We start from the raw sequence: 23,034 nt of genomic DNA, 5'->3' as shown, positions 1-23,034 counted from the left end.
AGGACAAGAGACAATGTTTTTTAAACCAGAGCAGGGTAGATTTAGGTTAGATATTAGGAAGAAGTTCCTTACTGTGAGGATGGTAAGATTCTGAAACAGGTTGCCCAGAGAGTTGTGGATGCTTCATCCCTGGAAGTGTTTAAGACGAAGCTGTATGATGCTTTGAGCAATCTGGTCTACTAGGAAGTGTCCTGCCCATGGCAGGAGGGTTGGAACCAGATGATCTCTAAGGTCACTTCCAACTCAAGCCAGTCTATGAAAATAAAAGTGAATGATCCACATTATGATAGCAATTTGGTCACTTCCATGTAGGTCTCATTTCTGCTCTGCTTTTTGCCTCCCTACTACGATGCTTAGATGGGTTGGAGGGAGGACAAACTGCTGCTGGCCCTGCTGAGCTTGAAGGAGGATCTTCCCATAGCTGTCTTTGCTTACCCCAGTGTTTGCTGGGCTGGATGGGTACAGGGGAGCTGCAGTAGCTACTACAGACAAGTCCAAAATTTACCATGTTCAACAGCTTTGATTATCCCCACTAGTTTGGAATATGCTGAGAGAAAGGTTAAGGTGGCAAATCAGGTTAATTACAGGCTGGAGATCCTAGGAGTTCAGATCAAAAAATCTTCCCTGGCCCTAATCTCTGAGAAAGAAGCTATTGACACTGCATTGTCCCTATTGGTGCTGCAGGGCTGCTGGTTTTCAAGCCAGGCACACGATGACTTCATAATGGCTTGTCCCACCCTGGGTGCCTGGGAATCAGGTCAAGTTGCAAATCAGACTAAGATAGGTCACAGCTTAGAATTTCCCCTCAGTGCTTCTGGGTGGTGACAGTAGTAGGTCCTGGGTGAGGTCTCTTCCAACCTGGTTGATTCTATGATTCTCTGACAGAACACCAGCATGGCAGGGGTTGGAAGGGACTTCTGGAGATCATCTAGTCAAGCCCCTCTGCTAAAGCTAGGTCACCTAGAGCAAACTGCACAGGACACTGTTCAGGTTTTGAAATTCTATAGAGGAGACTGCTCAGCTTTTCCAGGCAGCCTGGTCCAGTGCTCCAGCATCCTCAAAGGATGTAATCTTTTCTCTTTGTTCAAGTGGAGCCTCCTGTGTTCTAATTTGTACCCATGGCCACTTGTCCTATCATTGGGCACCACTGAGAAGAGCTCAGTCCCATCTTGGTGTCCACTCTTTAGATACTGATAAGCATTGATAAGATCCACTTTCAGTTTTCTGTTCTCTAGCCTAAAGAGTAGCAGGTATCTCTTCCTGTCATCATAAGAGAGGTGTTCCAGTCCTCTCATCTCTTGGTGGCAGTTTATTTGACCGTCTCTCTTGGATCCATGTCTCTCTTGAACTGACTCACGGCTATGCCAGGGGTTCACTGGGCTCTTGCACTGCACCCCAGCTTCTCTTGAAGCAGCTTCATATTGCAGTTTCCTTATCTCTAGCATCTCCCAGCACTGTGAAAGTTGTCTCCTACCCTTCCGCCTGACCCAGCTTCTGTCTGCGGCAGGCTACACTGTCGACATCCTGATATTTCTGGTATTAAATAAATTAGTGCCCAAAACTTTAGAATTAAAATGTCACAGGTGAAGTTATGCTAAAATAGACAGCTGTAGTACTAAGACAAATCAAAATGCAAGACAAAAGGCAAACTCCACATTCGATCAGTTCATGCCCTTGAGTACATAGCTAAGATTTAATATACAGATTATTTTCTTCAGATTGTGACACCAAAGATGCTGTCAATGTTAAATGCCTCTGAAAAATTCTACCTCTCTACTCCAGAAGGAAGGTTCTAAAGCTGAGGCATTAGCACAGGAAATGTTGCTCTCTCTGCAGTAGTTTTAAGAACTGTAATAATAAAAATAGAATAACAGAGCCTGAAACCAGAGAGAGGCAACAAACAGTGAAGGCAGAGAGCAGAAAGGACCACTCGTTATGGGCATAAAATATGTCCTTTGTCTGTAGCAGTTCACAGAATAATAAAAACCCCAAACACAGAATGAAGGGGGTTGGAAGGGACCTAACTAGATGATCTTGGAGGTCTCTTTCAACCTGGTTGATTCTATGATGCTATGATGATCATCTAGTCCGATATCTCCACCAGAGCAGGGTGACTTAGACCAAGTTGCATATCAATGTGTCCAGGTTGGTTTTGAATGACTCCAGAGAAAGAAACTCCACAATCTGTCTGGGCAGCCTGTTCCAGTGCTCCACCACTCTCAACATAAAGAAGTTTATCTTTGTGTTTAGATGGAATTTTCCATGTTACTGTTTGTGCTTATTATCTTTTGTTCTGTCACTGGGCACCATTGAAAGAAGGCAGGGCCCATCTTCCTGACACCCACCCTTGAAATATTTATGAGCACTGAGATCTTCCCTCAGTCTTCTCTTCCTGTGTGATTTACTTTAGGTGATCCTGCTTTAGCAGAGGGGTTGGACTAGATGATCTCCAGAGGTCCCTTCCAAGCCCCACCATTCTGTGATTCTGTGAAAACACATCACCTGCACTCTTCCTACCCAGCTGGAGAAGAGGCAGGATGTAGATTAGAGAGTTTTTCTGCCCTTCATCCAACGTGCCCTTCTGTCCCACAAGCAAAGCACTTCAAATTTTTGCAGGGAACTGACCCAGCACATGGAGAAAAAGGGACATCTGTGTGTCTGTGCCTCAGAAGTGTCCACTGGTTGCAGGAAGCAATGAGCACTGCTGCTCCGCTGTGACTGCATCCAGCCTTGTCTGATGTGCAGGTCTCCTATTCACTGGCTGATCTTCAAGTGGCCTTGCTAAAAGCACTCCCTGCCATTTCTACAGAGATAAATCTAGCTAAAACACTGGGAAGCAGACGTGCTTCTCTGCTTGAAGGTGAACACTTGACCTGAAGATCTCAAAGGTTTATTGAAACAGATGGTGCTGGGTTTCCAGGCACGGAGCTGCAGTTCCCAAAACACTCCGGTGCTGCACAGTCCCAACTCCCTGTGGTGCCTGGACGTGGCACACAGATTCACAAGGTCCTTGTTTGGGGCTGCAGGAGCTGGAGTGGGGCTGGTGGTGTGATCAAGAGGCTCACCAAGCTGGGCTCCGTGAAGTGCAACAGAAACAGATATGTGTTTGCAGAGTCCCATTTGTCCAGAGCTCAAGGAAATGAGTTACGACATCTGGAGATTATCGAGTATTTGAACTAGATGATCTCCAGAGGTGCCTTCAAATCCCTACCATTCTATAATAGACCCCTCTCCTGGACACAGGTATCTATTACTCCTCAGTAACAGAATTTAGCTTGTCTCATCCTAAAGATTAGAAAATAGGAAAAAAAAAACCCAGTAAGAATAAATGTTAAAGGATGGCAAATCATAAGGTTGGTGTAGATTTTGAGACATGAAATATTTTTATGTGCCAGTTTCTCTCACTTGAAAGTTTAAAACAATGAGTTTAAAAACTCTGATTAAGCAGGTAACCTCTTTTGAACTCTCAAAACTTGTAACTTTTGAAATCTCAAAAGTGTATTTAAAATGTAAAACTTCTGATGCACATTGTTTTGCCACACCATTTTCCTCCAGATCATAATTTCTGGAAAATATTAGGTTTCAATTTACTTTTTTTCCTTTTCTCTGCCTGAGGATGATTTTTAATGGATAGGAACTGTTTTTACCCTGAATCTTTCATCACAAAGCAGATGTTTCTGTTGTTACAATTTCCAAGGCAGCCAAAGTCCACATCAGAGAAACTCACACCATTCCAGCCCTCCAGCTTCTGGACTGACTGTAACCTACACATGGTGTGTGGAGGAAGACCACACAGCTGGCGAGACAATGGAGGTACAGCTTTTCAGGGCATCCCTTTAAGAGGACGGTATCTATGTTTCATGGCAGCTTTTGTGACCTCAGCATTGCATGCAGTTGTCATGGGAACAAATCCAGAACCTCCTGAATGTTTTTCTGAAATGATGGGTTGGTGATGACAAATCTTGGGTTTTCAAACTGGCCTGTGTGCTTGCTTTATCTTTCTGTCCGAAGTGACCAATAGCCTTGAATAACGAACACCTCCCTGATTAAAGCTTCACCTAAACAGACAGTGTTTTCTGAGGAACATTCTGGCTCTGATAAAGTAGTGTATTTTGATGAGATTTAATTTAATGGAAATGTGCTGACCAGCTCCAGATGCACACTTTTGATATGCATAGATATTTTCGATTGCCTCAAAAGAATCACCTAGTAGACAGAGAGGATTTGCCCAAAGCAATTATGTTTTATCTCTGTTCAGTTTCAAACCATTCGTGGCCATACAAGATCACACTTTGGTAAAAGAAACAGATGTGGTCCAAATTGCAGAAAGAAACCAAATTGTTAAAGACAAATAGATTTATATATTTGTATTGTGGTGAAAGTTAATGTTATGCTACTAGAGAATTCTATCCACATCTACGGCAAATAAAAAAAGAGAGAATTATAGGATATTATATTCTGAGGAGCAATGTGACCAGTGAGGTAGAACATGATCCACAATTGCCAAGTAACAACCTGATAATACACCATCAATTCTGAGTGATACCAGTCCAGGATGGTGCTTCATAATCTAAGAAACTGCTTCAAACCATTCAGCAAAGTTCCAAGATCTAGTGTATTGAAAGCAGTAGAAAGATCTATCAGTAGCAGCACTGTAATTTAACCTGAATCAGCAGCTGGTGATAAATCATTTGTGACCTTAAGTAAAGCAATCCCAGAACCATGGTAACTCCCTGAAGCCAGACTGAAACCTCTCATATAATCCATTCACAGATAAAATTGCTGGTAGTGAAAGTACAAGCACTTGCTTCATCTTTTCCTTCCTCACATCTCCACAAAGAGCACTAGTATAATATGGTTGCCACTAGGTAGGAGAGGAATGTGCAATGTAATAGAGGCAAGGCTTTCACTGCGAGTAAAGACCTGCTGCAAGTTTCAGCAAATCAGGAGACTTGCAGAAAGCAAAGAGTCATTAACCCTCTTAGCTATAAATGAAGCAAAACACTGAAAGACTGTCCGCAAGCAGCCATATGGGCCAAGAGTCCAAAGCAGAAGTAATGGAGCATGATTACATTCCCAACAGTGTGATCCCAGCAAGAAGCAGATCCAAATATATAACCCTTGCAGATACGGGTGCTGGCAGCATAATTACCAACCACGGCGCCGAGCAGTCACTGCTGATTAGAAATGCACTCTGTACTCGCTGAATTCCTCACAGGAGGCAGCTGAAGGATTGCACACGAGGAGTGATTTGTGGTGCAAAATGTGATCAATACAGCAAAATAAGGCTTCAGGCTGGGTTTTCCTCATTAATAACAGGGCAAGAAAAAGTAAATCTGGCTGGATCAAAAGCAATGTGCCAAGACTCTGCAACAGCTCAGTGCTTCAGGAGGCCAACTAAATAGTCTTTGAAGTAATTCCACATTAAGAGCTGCTGTCTTCACCTTAGTCAAGTCGTGTGATCACCAAGGCAGGTAAAGAAAAACACAGAAAACTGAGGGCAACCCGGGAGCTTCACAGACTGATAAGGTTTTTAGATGGAAGGAAACAGGAGGAACAAAAATATAATGATTTGTACAAGATGATAAGGTAGGTAGAACCTATCTAAAATACTGAGCTCAGAGGGTTGTGGCCAGTGGTACAGAATCTACTTGGAGGTCCATAACAAGTGGTGTTCCCCAGTGGTCTGTAATGGATTCAGTCCTATTCAATACATTCATCAGTGACCTGGACAAAGGGACAGTGTGGACCCTCAGCAAGGTTGCTGATGACACAGAACTGTGAGGACTGGCTAAAGGGTTTTCTATCTCTACCAAATAAGTGCAGATATTATCACAGGGCTAATTCAACTCTTCTTTTAATGCAGGTCATCTCCTAGAAGCTTTATTAGAACATATTTTTTCTAGTTAGTTGTCCAAATGGTTTCAGTAGTTCACTGTCACTCTTAGACTAGCATTGAAGTGAAAAAGCCACCCACTTCTCATGTTAAATATAGTGGAAACACAGCAAAGAGCCATCCTGTGCAACCTGATCTAGATGAATCTGCTCTGCTAATGGGGTTGAACTAAATGATCTCCAGAGCTCCCTTCCCCCACTCAGTGATGCTGTAATAAAAGAAAATGCCACTGCTCCTAAAGAATCAGCAATTGTATGCTGACTGCATCTTCAGTATAACTTTCAATGGTCTGGATCTGGGACTCCATTAGTGTTTAATAAGTAATGGTGGTGATACCTGAAGTGCACAATGCACATGAAGCTCCCAGTGATGTCGGTGCAAGTTCTTGGTACGGACTAATGGCAGGAGACAAATTTTCCAGTAGGACGAAATGAGTAAGTCTGCCTCAGTCAGCAGAATTTACAGCAACAACAGGCATGCCCTCAGGGGCTCGGTGAAGGATGCTCATCCTGGGTAGCTGAAAGCAAACAGGGTGGGAAGCAGTGAGGCAGATGTGGGTAGCCACAAAACCAGTTTGGGCTGAGGTAGAATTTCTCTGGTATAAAACTCATCATGCAATTGTATCCATATTAAACCTATATCATTTGGAAATTGTTATTTTCTCAGTACAACACAGTGGAAATTTCTATTTCTGCCCCCCCCTTGCAAAGGTAAAGGATGAAATTATTATCAGAGGATAGGTAATAAGGCTGGAGATACACTGATTTATCTTGTGAAAGCCACATTTTATTTAGGCTAGATAAAGGAAAACTGAAATGCTGTTTTGGTAAACAACAAAAAGCTGTTCCCCACACAGAAATTTGGACAATGAGCCAGATCATTCAGCTGCATGTTTCTCTTCAAGGATTTTATAAAAAATACAGAGAAAGGGAACAGATGAGAAGCCAGCTTTGTGCAAGACAGGCAGCTAAGCACAACAGGGGTGCCCAGAGGAAGCACGTGTGGTGGGGTCTTGAGTTTAAAAAAAAAAAAAAAGAAAAAGAAAAATAGAAAGGGAATCTTTTGGCAAGGGGTTGGCTGAGAAGACCAGAATCTGTAAGTCAAAAAGAACTCTCTCTGCTCTTTTGGCACTAATTTTATTGTGGAAAAGGGACGTGTTTTTCTGTAAATACGGTGCCTGCTTTTGTTACCATCTTCTCTTAGAAAACTGCATATTTTGCTTGATTATTTCAGTCAAGAGGAGTAACAGTTTCCACCATTTTCTAAGGCAATCAATGAAGAAAAAAGAGAAAAGATAAGAAAACACAAGACCTCCATTACCTTTTTGATGTTTAATAATAATAAAATGTATATTTTCAGGAGCAAACTTGGAATTATTAGAGTACATGCCTTAGAAAAACAAGTGGAAAGGATGAATTTGCTTCATTACAACTACCTGAAGGGAGGCTGTAGCCAGGTGGGGGTTCATCTCTTCTCCCAGGCAACCTGCAATAGAATAAGGGGACACAGTCTCAAGTTGTGCTGGGGGAAGTATAGGCTGGATGTTAGGAGGAAGTTCTTCCCAGAGAGAGTGATTTGCCATTGGAATGGGCTGCCCAGGGAGGTGGTGGAGTTGCTGTCCCTGGAGATGTTCAAGCAAAGACTGGATGAGGCATTTAGTGCCATGTTCTAGTTGATTGGACAAGACTCGGTGCTAGGTTGGACTGGATGATCTTGGAGGTCTCTTCCAACCTGGTTGATTCTATGATTCTATGGTTTAGCACCAGAGTTGGTGAAGTTAGATAATGGCTAGACTTAATGATCTTAAAGGTCTTTTCCAACAGAAATGATTCTATGATTGTGTGATTCTATGTATCTATTATACAGATAATGCACAGTGTGGGGGCAGGAATATTGGCAATTCCTGTTGTTTTATAACAACCATTTTTGGATGTGCAGAACTGAGACACCTATCTAGTCAATATACATTTCAAAACGCTTCCAATGCCAGTTGTGCTCCCAGCCCCCCCAAGTGGTGTTTCAAAATGTTGGTCTAGATTTCTCTAAGTGCTACTAGGAAATTTACTTTCATTTAATAATATTTGCAGCTTTTACTGCTCTAAAAAGTAACCCAAACAATTTGTTTTACTTGCATCACAACTTTTACATGACTCAGTGCAAAGACTATAAATATTTCTTGAGCTACTTATTGGTGCAAATGGAAATGTGAAAAAATTTATTGCTGAAACAAAAATGCAATCTGTATGGCTTAATTATGATAATCTAAGGAAATTACTTTTGCATAATGCGGTGTAAAGTAGTGAGAGAAAAAGTAGTTAGCTTTTCTTTTCTTGCCTCATATAGATCCAGGCAAGATGTTTGCACACTTGTCATTTCACATTGACTTTGCTAAGCTGTGTTCTGGAAAAGTATGGTGTTTTAAAATGCAATCACTATTGCTTGTGCTGGGGGAAGCACTGCTGAAGATCTGGGAGACATCACAGTGTAAGGTCACTTAAACTGATTTCTGAAATTCTAAGAATTTTTGTCTAGATATTTGTATTTTGTGGCCCTTTCTGACTTCAGGGTCATGAAGCTGTAGCACAGCCCTGTTATGAGAGACTGGGACAGCTGTGGTTGTGCAGCCTGGAGAAGAGGAGGCTCAGGGGTGACCTCATTGCTGTCTACAACTACCTGAAGGGACATTGTAGCCAGGTGGGGGTTGGCCTCTTCTCCCAGGCAACCAGCAACAGAACAAGGGACACAGTCTCAAGTTGTGCCAGGGTAGGTATAGGCTGGATATTAGGAGGAAGTTCTTCACAGAGAGAGTGATTTCCCATTGGAATGGGCTGCCCAGAAAGGTGGTGGAGTCACTGTCCATGGAGGCATTCAAGAAAAGACTGGATGAGGCACTTAGTGCCATGGTGTAGTTGATTGGACAGGGCTGGGGGATAGGTTGTACTGGATGAGCTTGGAGATCTCTTCCAACCTGGTTGATTCTATGATTCTAAGTTTGAACAGAGTCTAACTTCTTTCTAGTCCTTCTATCTGTGAAGGTATCTTAATATAAATATTTCTCAGAATCACAGAATGTCAGGGGCTAGAAGTGACCTCAAAAGATCATCCAGTCCAACCCCCCTGCCACAGCAGGATCACTTATACCAGATCACAGAGGAACGCGCCCAGGCAGGTTTACTGTACCTAAGTTTATAGTGCGCCTATCCCTTGGGGCTGTGGAACTTATTTGTGCAAATATGTGTAGTTTAGGCTTTCCAAATGTTAAACTTCAAAATGTGTGCACTTAACATAAATTCCTGCTTTGGAACAACCTACTAGGGGAAATAAATTACCATGGTTTATAGAAAGGTGGGTGTAGTGAGGTGGACTTTGAGCTCTTCTCCCTAATAGAAAGCAATAGGAAGAGAGTAAATGGTCTCATGTTGCACCGGGGGAGGTGTATAGGGTTAACCCTCCAGGGGGAGTAACCCTGAACCTGACCCTAGGTGGTCTTGACCACTCCCCAGGGGTGGATGTGTACACTACCAAGTGATGGTTAGCCCACTCCCCCCTTCCTGTCCCATAAAAGCAGGGGGACTTCCTGTTTCTCTCTCTCTCTGCATCTCCCTCTGCATCACTCTCTGCACCTCTCTCTGCATCTCCCTCTGCATCACTCTCTGCACCTCTCTCTGCATCACTCTCTGCACCTCTCTCTGCACCCTCTGCCTCCGTGATTACCACCATTACCATCTGTTCCTGAGTTCTCTTTGTTAACATCATGTGGCCATCACTCACGAGGCAGAGCAAGCCATCACAATTGGGTTGTATTTATAGCATTTTGTATTTGCTATTTCCCATTCCCTAACCTTTGTAACTTCCCTGCCTCAGATACCTTTTTAAGTTATTGTTAAACTTTTCTTTTTAGCTTCCAAATCGAGTGAGATTGATTTATTTGGGTGTGCTTACCTTCCTCTCTCTCTCTCTCTCTCTCTCTCTCTCTATTTCTAATCCCTTTCTTTTGGGAAAGGAGGGGGAAGAGGGAAGGGCACTCTACAAATTGTTATTGGTTCTATCAAATTTATCTGAGTCTCTGGAAATTTAAATAAGAACCAAGACAGGAGGTTTAGAGTGGATATTAGGAAAAAATGAAAGAGTGGTCAGGCACTGGAACAGAGTGTCCAGGGAGGTGGTGGAGTCACTATCCCTGGAAGTGTTAAAAAGTTTGGAATAAATTCTGATCTCTCTTGCATAGCCATAACAAGAGTTTGAGAACATCCCTTTCCATTTCATTAATCACATCCCGTGGTCTGGATGAAGAGAAGCCTGTCTCAGGCACTGAACACTGAGATCATTGGTGCTGACATCTGATGGTAGCTCTTGTCAGCTGCTTGATCTGTCTCCCCAACAGTGATTATGTTGCCTCAGTGTGAATTTTGCTGTGTTGTACATGGGATACAGCCTAAATACAGCCCTTTTCTGTTCCTTGAGTAATGTGTTTTATCCCTGTCATAGGTGAATGTCAGGAGGATAGAACACCACTCTTCTCAGTGGTGTCCAGTGACAGGACAAGGGCAATGGACACAAGCCAGAACACAAGAAGTTCCATGTAAACATAATGAAAAAATTCTTTATTTTGAGAGTGGCAGAGCCCTGGACTGAGCTGCCCAGAGAGGTTGTGGAGTCTCCATCTTTGGAGGCATTCCAAACCCACCAGGATGTGTTCCTGTGTGATTTACTCTAGGTAGTCCTGCTCTAGCAGTGGGTTGGACTAGATGATCTTCAGAAGTTCCTTCCTACTCTGTGATTCTGTGTGCAGCTTCGAGGCAACATCATGTAAGCAATATGTCAGGGTCCAGTTTTGCCACATCTGTGTGATTTGGATGCAGTTTGTGTTTAAAACTCCACTACTGTACCATCCACTACAGTACTACCAGTTACTCTGGTAACTATGAGTATGTAGTAACCAGAGGACAACTGGTGTGCATTCATTATGAGAGATAAAAATCCAGAGAACTGTCCAGAGCCCTGTGGCCTTTCTTGTACTGCTTGTCCAGGAAGTTAGTGCCATCCCAGCATTTCCACCTGATTTTCTGCTGGACAGAAGACAAAGGTGATTCAGGTTTTCTCTTGTTCTTTTATGCTAAATAGAAAGGCTTAGCTCTGTTTTCTTCTATCTGTTTTTGTTTTACTGACTCTTCTTTCACTCTTCCTCTGTTCTCTGATCCTTCCATTTCTTCTTGCTCTTCTGCTTTCTGGATGATCTCCCTTCCTCCAGTGACAATTTCCCAGTGCTGGAGGCAGGCAGTCACAGGTCTCCTGCAAGGCTCCTTCTGCACTCCAGGGTTCAGATATGTGCCAGGTGCAGCACGGAGACAGCAGGAATATTTTGTGAGGGTGTCATAGCTGCAGAGCTGCAAGTGATGTTCCTGCCACTGGACTAGAGCTTGCAGTGATGTCATCACACCTTTGCCTGGGCTTCACCCAACTCCCAAAGGATCTGTCATCAGAGACCTCACCCAAAATCATGAGATAAAAGATACTGACAGGCTGAGAGTTTGGGATTTTCAGCCTGGAGAGGAAAAGGTTCTAGGGAGATGTTATATCTGCCTTCTGGTACCTAAAGGGATTGCTGGGGAGGGACTGCTTACAAGGGCATGTAGCACTAGAACAAGAGACAATAGTTTTAAACTAGAGCAAAGTAGATTTAGATTGGACATTAGCAAGAAATTCTTTACTGTGTGGAACACTGGAACAGGTTGCCAGGGAGGTGATTGAGGCCCCATCCCTGGAGACATTGAAGATAAAGCTTGATGGGATACTGAGCAACCTGATCTAGTTGAGGATGCCTACTACAGGGAGGTTGGACTAGATGACCTTTAAAGGTCTATTCCAGCACAATGCATTCCATGACTTTTTATTTTCTGAGATTTCTCTGAAAGAAAACATAGTTGCCATCTTTCACTTGAACCATTTGATTTCCATGGCGACTTGCAGTGACACACTCTAAGAGCCAGGGCATATGGAACTATAAATAACATTTATATTTTCCTTCATTTGTACTTTAGAAATGTATGCATTGCATAAAGTCTTGCTACTTTCTAGCAGTAATTTTACAGCTATGCTTGTAGGAGCAGCTCCTCTGTTACAGTACTGCAATTATAATAAATTATTGAAGCAGAAGCCTAAATATATACTTAGCCTGCTCTTCTAGTTTTAATTCAGATGTAAATATTTTATATAGTTTTCCTATAGGTTCTTCATTAATGGGTAGTAATTGCACCATCATGGAAATAGAGGTCTGTTTTGAGAGGTGCTTTTGGAAATTGCACCACAGCTGTTAATTATTCAAGGCAAAGAAACAAGTTAGGACTGTCTGACTTCAACATGTCAACAGGATAAAAGTGAAACAGTGTTTGCATTAAGGTGGGTATGCTATGCCCAGCCATGGAATCTCAGAATCACAGAATGGTTTGGGTTGGAAGGGACACTTTCCATTAGACCAGGCTGCTCAAAGTCCTGTCCAACCTGGCCTTGAACACCTCCAGGGAGGAGGCATCCACAACCTTCCTGGGTAATCTGTTCCAGTGTCTCACCACTGTACTGTAAGTAATTTCCTTCTAATATCCAATCTAAATTTATCCTCTTCCAGCTTCAATTAATTCTCTCTTGTCCTGTCACTACAAGCCCTTGTTAAAAGTCCCTCCCCAGCTCTCCTGTAGTCCCCTTCAGGTACTGGAAGGCTGCTCTAAGGTCTGCCTGGAGCCTTCACTTCTCCAGGCTGAGCAGCCTCAACTTGCTGACTGTCCTTGTAGGAGAGATGCTCCAGCTCTCTGATCATCTTTGTGACCCTCTCTGCACCTCCTCCAATGGTTTACTTTCCATGCTGTATTGGGTGCATCGGAAGTGGATGCAGTACTCTAGGTAGGGTCTGATGAGACCAGACTAGAGGGGGAGAATCACCTTACTTATCCTGTGCTGGCCCTGTATCAGACATATATCTGATACTGATCCACCTGTGTGCAATACAAAAACTTGAGAGCTTATGGGTAAAGGGAAGGCAGGGGAAGGTGACATCATAGTAGGAGTCAGCTACAGACCTCTTGATCAGGAAGGTGAAGCAGCTGTGGCCCTTTATGAACAAATAGGAGAGGCTTCATGATCACAAGCTTTGGTCCTCATGGGGTACTTCAACCACTCTGACATCTGTTGGAAGAACAACACAGCAGACCACGACTGTGAGGGTTTGGGAATTACCTGCCCCCCCCCCCCCCCCCCCCCCCCCCCCCCCCCCCTTATTGAATCACCCAGACTAGACTCAGATGGCTGGAAGTTCAGGAAATGAAGCTTTATATTTACAGCTTAGCACAATGTACAAGCAGATAGTTACAATATATAGAGAGATATACAAGCTAAAGGCAATACAGAAACACAACAGCCCTCCCAGAAATCAGAGTCCCCAAGAGGGGCTCCCAAACACCCTTCCACTTTTTTTCATCCTTCTACCATATCCCAGACTTTGCCTTATGTGCAAAGTGAGTTTGGAGGGTTGGCCAGGGGGGTCAGAAAGCAGAAGGATTAGTTACACAGAAGAAGAGAGGGAGAAAGCACAGACACCAGCTGTGAGAGACCCACTGTCTTAGCTATACTTATGTTCTTGTTTTTATACATCTCAGCAAGCCTATGAGTGAAGTAGACATCAGCATTATTTCCTTTTCACAGCCTATAAACTAATTCTTCTCACTAAAATATTCCAGTTTGCCTCAAACTAGCACAGCCAGCCATCTAAGAGATTCCTGGAATGCATTGGTGATAACTTCCTCCTCCAAGTGGTAGAGGAGCCCACAAGAAAAGGTGCTATGCTAGACCTAGTCCTTACCAACAAGGAGGGGCTGGTGAGTGAAGGGTAGCCTGGCTGCAGTGACCATGAAATGGTAGCGTTTAAGATCCTCAAGGCATCAAGGAGGGTGCATAGCAAACTCACTGCTCTGGGCTTCAGAAGAGCAGATTTCAACCTCTTCAGGAACCTCCTTGGCAGGGTGCCATGGGAAAAAACTCTGGAAGGAAAGGGGGCCCAGGAAAGCTGGTCAATGTTCAAGGCTCAGAAGCAATGCATCCTAAAGAAGAGGAAGGCAGGTAAGAATGCCAGTAGGCCTGCATGCATGAATAAAGAGCTTCCGGACACACTTAGATGCAAGAAGAAAGCCTACAGGTAGTGAAAGCAAGGACAGGTAACCTGGGACCAATACAAAGAAATTGTTCATGCAACCAGAGCTCAGGTAGGAAAGCTAAAAGGACAGCTGGAGTTGAACCTGGCTAGGGACATTAAGGGGAACAAGAAGAACTTCTTCAGGTGTATTAGTGAGAAAAGGAGGACTAGGGAGTATGTGAGACCCTTCCAGAAGGGAAATGGAGAGCTGATGACAAAGGATGTGGATAATGCTGAGGTGCTCTGTGGGAAGCTTTCTCCTGCAATGAGGTATGGAATGTAAACATCAGGCCCTGTGATGGGAAGTGTCCTTGGAGCCTCACAGGCTCCCAGGGGCCTGGGCTGAGAACAGTGAGCAACCCACGCACAGCTGTCAGGGGGTGGAATGTGCTGGCCCCTGGGGCGGACACAGCCCCAGGGGGCTGACCCTGGCCAGCCCCCTGGGGTAGGGAGCCACAGGTTGTTTACCACAGGTAACCTATCTCTGCCTTACACATAACTTGGGGCCAATCCGTACTGTCCACTTCTGCCAGCCCCAGGCTGGTTGTGCACACCTCCTCTGGGGGCTATATAAACCGCTGTGTTGCCTTAATAAATGGTACTGATGCACAGATGCCTGGAAGCTGCTGTCTCCAGTCGTCAGTACCCCCATCTCGCCTCTCGCCAGCCTCCGTACCCTGACAGTGCTCAATGACTTCTTGGCCTCAGTCTTCAATGACAGGGGCTCCAGCCACAATGTCCAAGTCCCAGAGGGCAAAAGTAAGGACTGGGAGAAAGATCTGCCCACTATAATTGAAGGTCATGTTCATGAGCACCTAAGGAATCCGAACATGCACAAGTCCATGGTGCCTCATGAGGTCCACCCCCGGGTCCTGAGGGAACTGGTGGATGAAGTTGCTAAACCACTGTCCATCATATTTGAAAGGTCTTGGCAGACTGGTGAAGTTCCTGCTGACTGGAACAGTGCTAATATAATGCCCATTGTCAAGAAGGGAAAAAAGGATGATCCCAAGAACTACAGACCAGTCAGTGTCACCTCTGTGCCTGGCAAGATCATGGAGCAGATCCTCCTGAAGGTTCTGCTAAGGCAAATGGAAAGGAAAGCAGAGGTGATTGGTGGTAACCAGCAATGGCTTCACCAAGGGCAAATCATGCCTGATGAATTTAGTGTCTTTTTATGATGAAGTCACAGCAACAGTGGGTAAGGGAAGGGCAACTGACATCGTCCACCTGGCCCTGAGTAAGGTATTTGACTCTGTCCCACACAACATCCTGGTCACCAAACTGGAAAAACATGAACTTGATGAGTGAAGCACTGCTGGATAAGGAATTGGCTGGATGGTCACACACAGAGAGTGGTGATCAATGGCACAATGTCCACCTGCAGATGAGTGACAAGTGGTGTCCCTCAGGGGTCAGTGCTGGAGCCAGTTCTGTTAAACATCTTTGTCAGTGATATGGACAGAGGAATTGAGTGCACCCTCAGCAAGTTTGCAGATGGCACCAAGCTGTGTGGCACAGTCATCTTGCTAGAGGGCAGGTATCCATCCACCTGGACAGACTGGAGAGGTGGGCCCAGGCCAACCTCATGACATTCAACAAGGCCAAGTGTAAGGTCCTGCACCTGGGTCAGTGCAATCCCAAGCACAACTCCAGGCTGGGTGGTGAATGGCTGGAGAGCAGCCCTGAGGAAAAGGACCTGGGGGTCTGGGTTGATGAAAAGCTCAACATGAGCCAGCAGTGTGCATGTGCAGCCCAGACAGCAACAGTGCCCTGGGCTGCATCAAGAGAAGTGTGGCCAGCAGGGCAAGGGAGGGGAGTCTCCTCCTTTATTATGCTCTCGTCAGACCCTACCTGGAGTACTGTGAACAGTTCTGGAGCCCCCAACACAAGAAGGACATTGAAGTGCTGGAGTGATTCTACAGGAGGACCACAAAGATGATCAGAGGGCTGGAGCACCTCTGCTACGAAGACAGGCTACAAGAGCTAGGGCTCTTCAGCCTGGAGAAGAGAAGGAGGCCCTGTAGTGGCCTTCCAGTATCTGAAGGGGGCCTACAGGAAGCCTGGGGAGGGACTATTTACAAGGTCTTGTAATGGCAGGATGAGGGGTAATGGGTTTGAACTGGCAGAGGGGAGATTCAAACTAAATGTTAAGAAGTTCTTTCCGGTGAGGGTGGTGAGACACTGGCACAGGTTGCCCAGTGAGGTTGTAGAGGCTTCCTCCCTGGAGGTGTTCAAAGCCTGGTTGGATGAGGCCATGAGTTACCTGTTCTAGTGGGAGGTGTCCCTGCCTATGGCGGGGGATAGGAACTGGATGACCTTTGAGGTCCCTTCCAACCTAAACCATTCTATGATAAGGAGGGAAAAGCTGGAGGCATACCTGAGGTGTGTTCTGAATGTAGATGTGCTCTTCAACATAGAGATGAACTTCAGTATTTGGAGCTGTTTTATTGAGTGCCTGAACTCAAAGTTGAAATAGCAATAGACAAATAATTACTGTCAGCCATATTCCCACCTCTACTTCCTATATTTCCCAGTTTTCTGATCAAACTATGTTTTTTCTTTTCTTTGATGTACTTTTTAATGACAACATTAGTTATAATCATTACTGAGTGGTGAAGGGCAGCAATAGTAATATAAACCAAAGAGAAGTTGTTATTGTGTCAATATGGTGTTTGATGACTTTATTTTCCCTTTAAAATATCAGTCCTGCACAAGAAACTACATCAGGAAATCCTCTAACAGTATTATCTGCTTAAGGACATACTGCATGGTACTTTAAAAAGTACATGCAAATGGAGACACCTTTATTGAAAGACAGAACTTGTCTCTCATTGCACACTTCTTTCAGCATTGTTGTGCAAGGACTGGACCTGTAAGGGGACTGCAGCTTTGTATAAATGGAATTTTTGTAGTTCATCATCAAGAGGAATGGAGATCACCGTGAAAATAAGGGAATGCTTGAGTGTGTTCACATTTCTGTGTTCACAACAAGGGGAAGCATCTGGGAGGACTAACTTCCTGCACCAGTATGGGTGAGAGGCTGACCTGCTGGAAAACAGCTCTGTGGGAAAAAGACCTGGGAGTCCTAGTGGACTGTGAGCCAGCAATGTGCCTTTTATGGACAAAGGAGACAGCCAAAACACCACCCCACAAAGCACACAGCCAAAACACCACCCCACAAAGCACACAGCCCAAACACCACCCCACAAAGCACACAGCCAACCTACCACTGCAAAGGGGATCAGCCAAAGGCTTCTGCCTCTCCTGGGGCAGCTTAAAAAGGGGAGGTCAATTGAAGTCTCCTCCCACCCCAGCTGTGGCCAATTTGCCCTCCCTGCTCAGTGCCCTTTATAAGCAGTGCAGGAGGAGCCCAGCCCCAAGCTGGGCCCATTGTGGGCCAAGGGATCCTCTGCCTGGCATCCCAGGTGAGTGCGCACGGGCGAGCACCGGGTGCCTGGTGGAGGGTTTCAAAGGCCGGGGGGCCTGGCTGGCCCCCCGGCTAGCTAGGGCCATCTTAGGGCTAGGCTGCTGACCCACTGCAACATCCACCTTAGCTCACGGGTGCTAAGTCTGTGTTGTTACTGAGGCTGAGTTTGCTCTAGGAGCTTGGATCCTCGAAGGTTTTGCTCTGGGTTCTGCGGTGGAGGCAAAGATGGAGCAGGAGCACGAACTGGAGCTGGTAACAGACCAGGATCTTCACAAGTTTTACTCTAGGTTCTGCAATGGATGTGAACATGGAGCAGGAGCATGAACTGGAGCTGGTAACGAACCAGGATCTTCACAAGTTTTACTCTAGGTTCTGCAATGGATGTGAACATGGAGCAGGAGCATGAACTGGAGCTGGTAATGGACCAGGATCTTCACAAGTTTTACTCTAGGTTCTGCAATGGATGTGAACATGGAGCAGGAGCATGAACTGGAGCTGGTAACGGACCAGGAGCAGCAGCTGGTAAGGGAACTGGTAACGGAGCAGGAGCTGGTAATGTAGAGTGGAGAGGAGGAGGAGGAAAGCAACAGAGACTGCCTGGGGGAAGGTGGAGAGTGGGGGCAGGGCGACAGGGGCTGCCCGGGGGAAGGTGGAGGGCAGCGGCAGGATGGCAGGGGCTGCCCAGAGAGGTTGTGGAGTCTCATTCTCTGGAGCCTTTCAAGGCCTGTCTGGATCTGTTCCTCTGTGAGCTGAGCCAGTCTGTATGGTCCTGCTCTGGCAGGGGAGTTGGGCTCGATGATCTCTGAGTCCCTTCCAACCCCTGACATCCTGTAAAAAGGCCAATGGCATCCTAAGGTGCATCAAGAAGAGTGTAGCAAGCAGGTCAAGGGAGGTTTTCCCCCCCCTCTAACTCTCCCCTGGTCAGGCCACATCTAGAGTGTTGCACCTGGTTCTGAGCTCCCCAGTTCCAAAAGGACAGGGAACTGCTTGAGTGGGTGCAGCAAAGGGTCTTATGAAGAAAGACTGAGTGACTTTGAGATTTTCAGCCTGGGTAAGAGAAGACAGAGGGGTGGATCCTCTCAATGCTTATTGAGTAATTAAAGGGTGAGTGTCAGGAGGGTAGAACCGGTCTTTTTTAGTGGTGCCCAGTGACAGGACAAGAGACAACAGGCATGAACTTGAACATAGAAAGTTCCACATAAACATGAGGAGAAACTTCTTTATGTTGAGGATGAGTGAGTGTTGGAGAAATTCTTGTTAGCACAGCACACAAGAATTATAAACATGAGCAACCCATGCTGGGAATGTCCTTGAATCCATCTTGGGAGTTTAGATAGCAGGCACAGGGTAGCTTCCCCCCACATGCAGCTGCAGGGGGTGGAGTGCAGCTGCAGGTGGGCAGAGTTTAGCCAGCCCCAGAGGCTGACCCTCAGATTGTTATGGTATGCTGACCTATTGATGCCTTACAGGTAACTCTGGACCCTCTGACTGTAACCAATCTTAAGCTGAGCACTCCTCTTGCTAGAATGCATTTAAGTCACTGTATCACGGAAATAAAGGGGATTTGACCATCTAACCATATTGGTGAACAAAGTCATCTTCCCATAGCGCTGCACCGAACGTGTTTCCCAACAACGGAGCACTGAAACGGACTGCTTCTCTGGAGACTTTCATAACCTGCCTGGACATGTTGATGTGCAACCTACTCTAGGTGACCCTGGTCTGGCAGAAAGGTTGAACTAGATGATCTCCTGAGATTCCTTTCAACCTCTACCGTTCTGTGATTCTGTGATAGATGCTAAAAGTCATCTCCAGTGCAATGGTTTTTGCCCAGTGATTATATATATAGCCATACAGTTTGTTCATCCTTTAAGTGCATTGTAATAAATGGGTGCATATCCTGCAACCACAAACACAGTAGGCACCAACAGAGGAAACATATTTCTCCCAGATTTCCCAGAAGTACTAATCACATTTTTCCCGCAGCCACCCCCTAAAAAAGCATTCACCTATATCCTGCAACTCAGAATCTATCAACTAAAAGCCCTGGCTGCCAGCTCTGCTAAAAGTTGCCTGGTGCCCCAGTTGCAATGGGTGATGGCTTTCAAGGGAAATGTGATCATTTCTTGTCTGTCCTTGTGTTCTCAGCACCATCCAATTAACTGTGAACCCCAACCAGCAAGGCTATCCAGCAGTGAATATTATTGCTAACCCAGCTGAGCACCTGCTGGTAAGACTTCTCCGTTTCCTTCTGCAGTCTAAATGCTCTCATTGTTTATTCATAGAGTCAAAGATTAAAGCCAGAAAGGACAAGTGTGATCATCTAACCTCTAATCAGAAACTTTCCCAAATATTCAACCTTCCCATTCTCTTGCCTACATTAGATGTGGCTGCAAACCACCATTTACAGAGACCCACTCAATTTTTCATCATACTTCTGTCTTCTGAGTTTGTTCAGGTAGCCTAGTTTCTTGTTCAGCTGGGTCTGTAGCAAAACATGCAAGGCTGGTCTCTGCTGTCCAGTTGAGGTTTGAGTTGTGTCTCAGAGTCCTAACTCGACTGTAACTCAAAGGTCCCAACCCGACAACTCATTGGTTTAAGAGACATAGAAATTCTGATAGCAGAACCCAGAACCAACCAACTCTGCTGCCATTTGTCTAAACATTTTCAGGCTGACATCTGAAAACTTACAAAATCAGGCATCTTGAACTTTTTAGAGAGCTTTTGACTTTTCCCTCTCTTCTTCTCTTTTTTGGCTATGGTTTTTCCAATAGAACAATGTCACTGTCAGCATCAAAAGTAAAATCTATTTCAGGGGAGTGCGGGCTTTGCTAGTGGCAGTGTCTGGAGTAGCTCGGAGACAGTCTAGGGAGATGTCAGGGGTTAGGGCTGGGCTGACTATAATTCCAGCTCTCTCAGCCTGTCATCACAGGAGAGGTGCTCCAGCCCGCTGATCATTTTAACCCCCCCCACCTCTGCACCCTGTTCACCATATCCATGCCCTTCTGGTTTTGATGGCCCCAGAGCTGGATACGGTATTCCAGGTGAGGTCTCATCAGAGCATAGTGGCAGAATTGCCTCTCTTGACCTGCTGGCCACACTTCTCTTGATGCAGCCCAGGATGCAATTTGCATTTGGCTCAGCTACTGTCTTAGAATACTCAACTAGAATTTTCATTTCAGCAACTATGTAATAAGATGTTTTTTTCCTTTTCCTTTGTATCCTAGTGCATGGATACTGTGTTTGGTGCTTTGGTAGTTTCACCAAGCTGTGTTTTATGCTTTCAAAGCTCTGTTAAAAATGAAGCCTTACTGAGGAGCAGGTAAACAGTCTAATAACATCCTATTTTGATGCCAAAACATCTTTAAATCTTTTCCTACACCCATATATATTTTGCTTTTCATGAGCGGGTAGCTGAGGTATAAACCAAAGTTGCTACTCTTATGCCATCCGAGTGTCAGAGGCTGAATAGATCTGAGCCTGGAGTTGCTTCTTTCCTTCAGCAAGTCCTGAAGAATGACTCTTCTGCAAAATCGTTTCCCCCTGCCACCATTTATTCTAGTTACAATGCTATTTTTTTTCTCTCTGCAGATCTCACCTTGCTTGTTATGTAGTGGATCTTTTCATCAGCAGGGGATGGATGGCAAAGGAACTCAGAAAGATAGCTGCTGCAGATAGTATTTGCAGGATTAAGCAGATGAGTATCAAATACCTTTGACTAGCCTCAAAGAGAACTTAAAAGTGGTGAAAGGGTAAATCACGACATTTAATTCCTACCTCTTGTTGCTGTTTCTTGGAACAATTAACACAAAAATTAATGTATGAGTACTTGAACTATTTTGTAAGTCAGACACATCAAAAAGCTTCTATGTACTGTGTGGAGTGGCATTACTGTGGAGAACTTGAGAGGAGTTGTAGGACCTGAGACAAATGTTAGGAGCTTTTTTTTGTGTAAGGTGAAAATTCACATGTTTTATCTAAAATTATTGTAGTAAAATATGCAGGCACATATTAGTCTGTTAGGCAAACTCCTCTGACTACCAGCAACATGGGTATAGAAATTTTAGCTGTCATTATAACACTAATAAAAGAAGTCTGTAAAAGACAGTTTAAAGACAAGCCTTCAGTGAACCTACTGCCTTTCTGTGTGTGCTTTTCTAGCCTGACTGTATTCATATGCCTATCACATTGTTAATGAGTTTTCTTCTACAAATTGACCCTGGCTACTTCCCTGAATGCTTCTTTAAATTATAGCTTAAATGAAGTGTAACTTTGAGACCAGGCAGATCTTTACAATATTAAAGTATATACATTGAAATATACAGAGATCTTTTTTGTTGATGTTTCAAGACTAAATACTACATATACATATATATATGGGTTGTTTGGGGTTTTTTTGAGAGAGATGACCTTTAAGGAACAAATCTGTGGTCCAAGATGTCCTCAAAGGAAGTTTTCTCTGGATCTTTTCACTGCCTGGCATCTTTTAGTCCTTCACACATCTGCAAAATGGATTTAAAATCACACCACTTAACCTTTGGCACTCACTTCACTTAATTACAGATGAGTGCTTAAGGTGCAAAACAGGGAAACTGCATCCATTGTCTGCTCTGCAAAACAGAAGCATGAAGTGGTGCAGAAATTAATACATTCTAGATGCAATTATTCTCCGTGGGAAATGTTTCTGAAGTCAAAATAGGCTCCTTGTATAATTGTAAAAAAGAATGCATCTGGCTAAAGCTTTATGTATGCCAAAGAAACACACACATAGAGAGCTGGAGATTCGTGCAAAGAATATCTGTATCATAGAATGGTTTGAGTTGGAAGGGTCCTTAAAGATTCCCTAGTTCCATACACCTCCACACTACCTCTGCCTCCCAGACATAGACACTTTGCACTAGACCAGGTTGCTCAAGTCTGTGCCCAGCCTAGCCTTGAACACCTCCAGTGAGGGGGCTTCCACAACCTCCCTGGGTAATCTGTTCCAGTGTCTCAACACCTTATTGTAAATAATTTCCTTCTAATATCCACTCTAAGTCTCCAGCTTAAATCCATTCCCCCTTGTCCTATCCCTACAAGCCCTTGTTAAAAGTCCCTCCCCAGCTCTCCTGTAGCCCCCTTCAGGTACTGGAAGGCTGCTCTAAGGCCTGCCTGGAGCCTTCTCTGTTAGGCTTGTAGGAGAGGTGCTCCAGCTCTCTGATCATCTTTGTGACCCTCTCTGGGCTTCCTCCAAGAGTTTTTTGTCCTTGTTGTGGTGGGTGCATTGGAACTAGATGCAGTACTCAATGTGAGGTTTCAGAAGAGCAGAGCAGAAGAATCACCTGACTGTGCCTTACTCTAGGTGGTCACAACGCTGTTTGGATTTTAACCCTAGGTCTTTTTGTTTTTCTCTCACTGATTGTCACTTCAATACAAACCCTGTAAATGAATTCTTTAATTGCACACTAGCCTAAGCGAACAGCAAGACAGTTATAAGTATTTCTGTTCATGAGGGAAAGTTCTTAGTTACATTTAAATGCATACATG

At 44.7% G+C, this 23,034-nt stretch overlaps 1 long non-coding RNA gene across 1 annotated transcript; it reads left to right on the top strand.

The window, feature by feature from the left end:
* Window positions 1-17,290: 17,290 nt before the first annotated feature.
* Window positions 17,291-21,627, top strand: LOC135177117 (uncharacterized). The gene is made up of 2 exons (XR_010302920.1): window positions 17,291-18,030; window positions 21,100-21,627. It is a non-coding gene; the product is annotated as an uncharacterized LOC135177117 (long non-coding RNA).
* Window positions 21,628-23,034: the final 1,407 nt, after the last annotated feature.

This window comes from Pogoniulus pusillus, chromosome 7 (genome assembly GCF_015220805.1).
Source record: "Pogoniulus pusillus isolate bPogPus1 chromosome 7, bPogPus1.pri, whole genome shotgun sequence".
Lineage (NCBI taxonomy): Eukaryota > Metazoa > Chordata > Aves > Piciformes > Lybiidae > Pogoniulus > Pogoniulus pusillus.
This window is presented reverse-complemented; position numbering and strand designations above follow the sequence as displayed.